We start from the raw sequence: 7,299 nt of genomic DNA on the forward strand, positions 1-7,299 counted from the left end.
TAATTAGTGCACACATATACCTAAAACCAGTTTATTGCATTTGGCAATTTACAAAAAAAATCTCATTGTCAACCAATATAATTCATTTAATTTGAAATCAAGTGAAAAATTGATTTAAATTATTTTATTAAAACAAATTAATGAGTTTCTTTCTTTTATAAGAAATTGCCTCAAACAAAATGAGTTTGACATGCCTCCTCTAAATAATTGAATGCTCCAAAATAAATTCTAGACCAGGCCTGTACATGCAGCCTACCAAGCACCCTTGGACAAAGCACAGACTTTTTTAAAAAAAAAAAAGTAATAAAATCACCACCACTGCCCTGAAAGTCATGTTGCCTAGTGCCTCCATGGCTTACCATGACCACGAACTCCAACACTGTAGATGCTCCTCTAATCACCAAATCATTGATTAGCCCACCAGCATTCCTTTGCAGACCACAAAGATTTTTAATTTACCAGTGTGGGCCTTTCTCTTCTACAATTTGCACACACCTCTTCTAGATTTTCCTCTTGCCTTTCTGAGTTAACTCCTTGGTCTGTCATTGAGCAAGAATTGACTTTGTAGGGAAGCATATTATCATATGATGTATATTTAACTTATGTTCTACCTTTATTTACCAATTATATAATATTTGTATGCAATCCACATGGCGAGGTTTGGGGCAACTTACAATATTTTTAAAATCATAAGATTAAAACATAAAAACAGGGCTTTTTTTCTCATAGAACACTCAGAATGGCGTTCTGGCACACTTTTTAGCACACAAAAAAGGTTTTTGCACAAGCTATGCTACTCCCTCTATTGGCTTTCAAAAGCCTATTGGCTTTTGAAAACCAATAGGAATTGCTGCTGAGTGTGCCAAAATACCTGGCCGGCAAATGTTGCACCGGCAAGTTGTCTGCAGCAAAGGCGAGTTGGCAGGAACTTTGCATCCCTCCCTGCTGCCCAACTACACCATCTCAACTAGGTAAGTAAGAGAGGACAAGGAGTGGGAGGTGGGTTCTGCGGAGTCCATGTGCACTCTTTCCTTGTGCTCACTGGTGTCAGTCAGGCTGGTGGCCCACCTGGAGCTGGACCTGTGCCACTGTCACCTTGCACTGTGTGCCTAAGTGGCCGCCCTGCATCGCCTGGCCTGCACCGCCTCTGCTGCCCACCCCGCGCAGCTGCGCCATATAGAATAGGCTCCACTGCTCCCACAGCACCAGCAGTGCCGGCTCCAGCCCCGGGGGGGCTGCCCACCACCAACACCCCTTGCACCTGTGACCACAGCAGCACCCCCCCCCCGCCCCAACCCCTGCGCCCACCAAGATGAGAGTTCCAGCACTTTTTTTTTTGAAAAAAACCACTGATTAAGAGTGTTGGATGAGCAGGTACAAAAACAGCCAGGGAAGTGATTGAAGTCATTGGGAAATGGCCCCCTCGTCAGTCAATAGGAGTATTGATTTATCACCATCTGATCAAGTATTTATGAGGTGAGGGCTTGGCAGCACAAGGAAACAAAAGCCAAACAACCTAATAGGCAACCACCAACACCCCAACTAACAACTAAGAAACCACACACAACTAGGCATCATATAAATACTACACACAGAATAGCCCAAACCACATACTCTGCTAGAGAGAAGTTCCCTGAGGATGGGGTCCAGCACAAGTCCAAAAGCTAGGAAGACTAAACCTCTGGTCCTGGTAACCAACACAGATTGAATTCTGCAACATTATCCTGGAATGCATATATTCATCTTCATTTATAAGAATATTTATTTTATTAATATGAGAAGACTAGTAATAAATTCTAGGTGAATGTATGTTTTCATTTAAAAAGTTGTGGATAAGCAAACTCTTTAAAGAGTAAAGAATACACATTGTTCTTTAAAAGTTAAATACAGATTTTTAAAAGAAAGATTATGAGTTCAACTTTATGGACTTGCTAATTAACATAACAGTCAAATAACATTTTGAAATATATATTGATCTCTAATTTTGGAATGGTATATCATCTATCTAAGTGCTTCCATGTGTTAAGTTAGTGGCTAAAACTAGATTTTGAAACAAGAATTTTCTTCTTTCTCCTCTCCCAGAACAGGAAAAGATTATATTGTTTTATATTAACCTCTTAATTATTCCTTAGTTTTAAGAAATGTTATTATATAAACCAATATATTTGACATTATGTTTTAACATAGACTTTACATGTTCAAATAAAAAGCTTAGAAGAATATCTACAGATTCCCATATGCTAATTATTTCTGTTCTAAGGCCAAAGTATACACAATTCTGAAAAGCCTGCTAGGTTAAATCTCAAAGTTTGTATAATTGCATCTCTTGTGGCCAGTTTTGATTCTGATGAAAAAAACAACAGTGAGTAGCCAGTTCCAGAGTTGTTGGATGAACTGCTGATTGAGCAGCTGCAGGCAGAGGAGACCACATTGCTACTAACCAGGAGGCGCTAATGCAACAGTCTCGGAATATCAGCAGTTTGAGCTGCCTCTCCTTCCCAATACAAGGATTCAAGGTTCAGAGAGAAGAGCAAAATAAAGGCACTCTGCAAGGTTCTTTGCAAGAAAGGAGCCTCACCCTTCCAAATGAGCAACATTGGAGCAGTTTCTATTTAAGAACAGCAAAGTCAATCCTCTCCTTTAGCAACATTTCATTTAGACAGAATACCTATGCTTTGACTCCTGACTTGAATTCTCATGACTGGGACTCTGGACTTGGACTGGATTGGACTGATGAACCTTCTACAACTTGGACCCTTGAATTTAGCTTGTTTACTTTGTTTTGATCTCTTTTGTTGAATTTGGGAGTATTTGTTCCTTTACTGGTTACCAAGATAAATACACAGAATAAAAAGGTGAGATACATATGAAAGTATACCATGGCATTCACAAATTTACTTAATAACTAATGATCCAGTTGTTTGTGATGTAATAGTACAGGTAATCCTCAAGTTATGACTGATCATTTAATGACTATTTTGAAGTTACAACATTCCTACCCTAAAAATTGCATATAACCCTGTTTCAAAGTTACAGTTGGTCTGTAGTCATTTGTCCTTACCAGAGGTGCTGTGGTGCATCCCCCACCTATATCTCCCCCATCCTGCTGTGCCAGGTCCCCGTAGGCCCTGGGCCTGCTTTATAATCCTACTAGGTTCCACATGTTCCTCCCCACTTTGGTCATCAATTACTCACTTACTTTCCAAAGGTCTCTGAACTCCTGAGGCTAGGAAAGGGAAGGAGAACAGGCCACTCCATTGCTGGGCTACATGGCACAATCCCACAAGCAACCATATTTATTTAGCACAGCTGCAAACCACTTTGACCCAACAATCCATGCAGCCTAGCAACTAAGCAGTTTGTGGTTGTGCAGCACACTCAAAGAAGTATTGGCTTGGATAATGACAACCACTTGTAGGATTCACACAACATAGAGCAGAGCAATCCATTTTGTTCTGCCTGCCAAAAAGGATCTAAGTTATCATTTGCTAGCTATTTGGCCTCTCTATCCTAGGCTATGCCAGCATACAGTCAGGAGGGGAAATAGCCCTCTGTCCAGCTAAAGAGGCTTGTATCTTTGAAATGAGAATCTCTTTGGTGAGCAGAGACATTTCTACTACCACCATCTCACTGTGTAAATTAAGTAAAAGATAGATATCGTTGGAAGGAGGGAATGCTGCATATTAATTTAATCCTGCAAACATAGCACAGTACTATAAATATAAAAATTATTACATTTTAGTTTCATATGTTGACAACTTGCAGATCTATATGTAGGAGGTCCTTCAGTTCTTATCAGAAAATTTATTTAACCACTGCATTACTACAGGAGCCCCAGTTTAGTGTCAACCTTGAGGTTACAAAGTTGTATAAAGGTTATCTATACAATTTGCAGGCTAGTTCCAAAAACAAGTTTAAATATTCAATCTTGGCTATAAAGGTTTTGCTGTAGAATTTTGTTTTGATAGAATATTGAAAAAGTTAACATGTGTAATATCAGAGGAAGGCTATATAATGAACTTTGGGACATATTGATAGAACATGTGAAAAAAATAATAGAATAGAATTGAATTTGAAATATTTTAAGTCATAAAATATTTAGGGAACACCAAATAGAATGGGAAAAAGTGGATCTTCTTCCAGATTATTTTGTTATATGTAATTTTGTTCCTACTTTTATTTTTATGAACTTGATGCTTTCAGCAGCTATTTGATTTCTTGATTCTTTTGTGGATGGGGACACCAAATTAGAATTAAATAGAATAGAGCTACTCCAGCCCCCTACACAAGCAGGAGGACCTATACCATCTCAGATAACTAACTGTCCAGCCTCTTCTTAAAAATCTCCAGTGATGGAGTGCCCATGATTTCTGGAGGCAAGCTGTTACTCTGGTTAACTGTCCTCACTGTCAGGAAGTTTCTCCTTAATTCCAGGTTGCTTCTCTCTTTAATCAGTTTCCAACCATTGTCCAACTATTATCCTGCCCTCTGCTGCTTTAGTGAATAACGTGACCCCCCTCTTCTTTGTGCCAGCCCCACAAATACTGGAATACTGCTATCATGTCTCCCCTAATTCTTCTTTTCTTTAGACTAGCCAAACCCAAATTCCGTAGCCGTTCTTCGTATGTTTTAGTCTCCAGGTCTTTGATCATCTTAGTTGTTTGAATTTTCTCCAAACTCTCTACATCTTTTTTATGACATGGTGACCAGAATTGGCTGCAGTATTCAAGGTGTGATCTTACTAGGGTTTTATAAAGCAGTACTAATACTTCATGTGATCTTGATTAGTTGATATCCTCTATTTGACTTTGGTAAAACCAAATAGTTTTGGAGTTTTACTAAGATCAACTACCATAATAGCTAAACTATTATAATGGATAAACTGAAATTAAGTTGTTTATGGTATTCATAGCTGGATAGTGAGGGCCAAGTCATTATAGAAAGTTCCTTTGCATCCTTGTCTCATAAACCTGCAGATTGCAATAAAATTGGGGAAATGAGTAATTGGTAGTTTGCAATGAGAAACAAAGAAATGGCTTGGGTATTAGGAATGTGGGTGGCCAGGGCTAGTAATTAGCTGTAGGCCGTACAGAAAGAAAAGAATATATACTGTAGATAACAAAAGCCAAAGAGGGTAAGACATTATGAAATGAAATTTTAAAAAGTTCTTACCTAACAATAGAAAACTTGTGAGAGAAGAACTTGCAAGGGAAGAGCCAGTTCGATCCAGCAATTATGGCACTAACTAAAAACTGGGAGTTTGTGAGTTTTAGTCCCACTTTACGCCTGAAATCTGGTTGGGGGATTTTGAGTCAGTCACACTTTCTTAGCCGAAGCCATATCACAGGCTTCTTGTTGTGGAGAAAAGAGGAGTATTAGCTATGTTCATTGCCTTGAGTTATTTATAAAAATAATAAAGGTGGGTTATAAATAAGTAATAAATAAAATAAAATGAGCTGCAGCTTTCAAAAAGGAGGAGGGAGATCAGAGTATAAAAGAAAAAAAATGAAACTTGGTTTAGGAAGGAGGTTATAAAAGAGCAAAAAACATGTAGACACAGGGACTGGCTTGACAGAAATCCTTAGAGAGAAACCAAGTATGCAAGAAACAGCTTGTCACAGTTGTGAAGGAGACCATGATGGGAAGAATTAATGAGGAAATTGAAGACAATCAACAGGCAAGAGGAAAAGAGAAAGAAAACCCCTCCCATGTGTTTTTTAACACAACTAAGCAGGAGTGTATTTGAAACTAAGCTTGTTAAATTATGTGAGCATGTTTGGGTTTTAAAATGCATTATATTTTTAAGAACCATTTCCTGCCTGTGGGGACCAGAGTGACATAAATTACATTCTCCGAGCTAGCCTCTCAGGACTGGAAGCCAAAGATTCATTTCCATGGAGTTCAATAGCTGTATTATGTGAACATATTATTCCTGCATTTATGTATCTCTATAAATCTAGTTGTGGCTCTTTATGATTATTGCTTAATGTAAGTAGAGAAAGACCACTATTCTCAATGTTTGAGTCTGAAAGTAAAGATTTGTTACCTGTTTGGGGTCTTATGGAATGGAGTGAATGCTTCTTAAAGCACTCTGCTGGCGAGAAATTTAACAGCAGATATGGTTGAAAGGGACGTGGTGGCTCAGTGGGTTTGGATGCTGAGCTTGTCGATCAGAAGATTGGCAGTTTATTTATTTATTAATTAGATTTCTATACCGCCCTATTCCCAAAGCACTCAGGGTGCTTTACAGGGCAAAGTTAAAAACAGTTAAAACAGTACAAAAGTTAGAATACAGTTAAAATTAAAATAGAATTAAAGAACGTTAGCCCAAATTTAAAATTTAATTTTAAATTTAAAAATTTAAAACCCCTCAGTCCAGGCCAGCTAAATCAAACAACCAGGTTTTTAGGTCCCGGAGAAACGAACGAAGGTCGGGGTCAGTCCAGAGTTCCACAGGCAGGTCGTTCCACAGGGCAGGCGCACCCACAGAGAACGCCCTCTCCCCAGGGATAACCTGCCGGCACTCACTGACCGGTGGCACCCTAAGGAGGCCCTCCCTGTGGGAGCGCACAGGACGATGGGAGATTGATGCTGGCAGCAGGTGCTGCCTAAGATAACCCGGACCCATGCCATTTAGGGCTTTATAGGTCATCACCAGCACCTTGAATCTCACCCGGAGGGCAACTGGAAGCCAATGCAGCTCACAGAGAAGAGGTGTTACATGGGAGTGGCGGGAAACTCCCATCACAACTCGCGCAGCCGCATTCTGCATCAGCTGAAGCCTCCGAGTGGTCCTCAAGGGCATCCCCATGTAGAGAGCATTGCAGTAGTCTAACTGGGAGGTCACGAGTGCATGAGTGATTGTGTGTAGGGCATCTCGGTCCAGATAGGGCCGCAACTGGTGCACCAGGTGAACCTGGGCAAACACCCCCCTGGTCACGGCTCCTATATGATCTTCCAAAGTGAGCCGTGAATCCAGGAGGACGCCCAGGTTGCGAGCCCTATCAACGGGGAGTAACACCTCATCCCCCATAATTAAAGATGGACAAAACTGGTTCATCCAAGATGCCGGTATGCACAGCCACTCAGTCTTGGCGGGATTGAGTCGAAGCCTATTTCTCCCCATCCAAACCCGGACTGCCTCTAGGCAACGGGACATCACGTCGATGGCATCGCTGGGTTGGTTCGGGGTGGAGAGAAAAAGTTGGGTATCATCAGCGTACTGATGATACCCCACCCCAAAACCACAAATGAGCCCCCCCAGCGGCTTCATATAGATGTTGAACAGGAGGGGGGAGA

This window comes from Vipera ursinii (assembly GCF_947247035.1).
Source record: "Vipera ursinii genome assembly, chromosome: Z".
Taxonomy (NCBI): Eukaryota; Metazoa; Chordata; class Lepidosauria; order Squamata; family Viperidae; genus Vipera; species Vipera ursinii.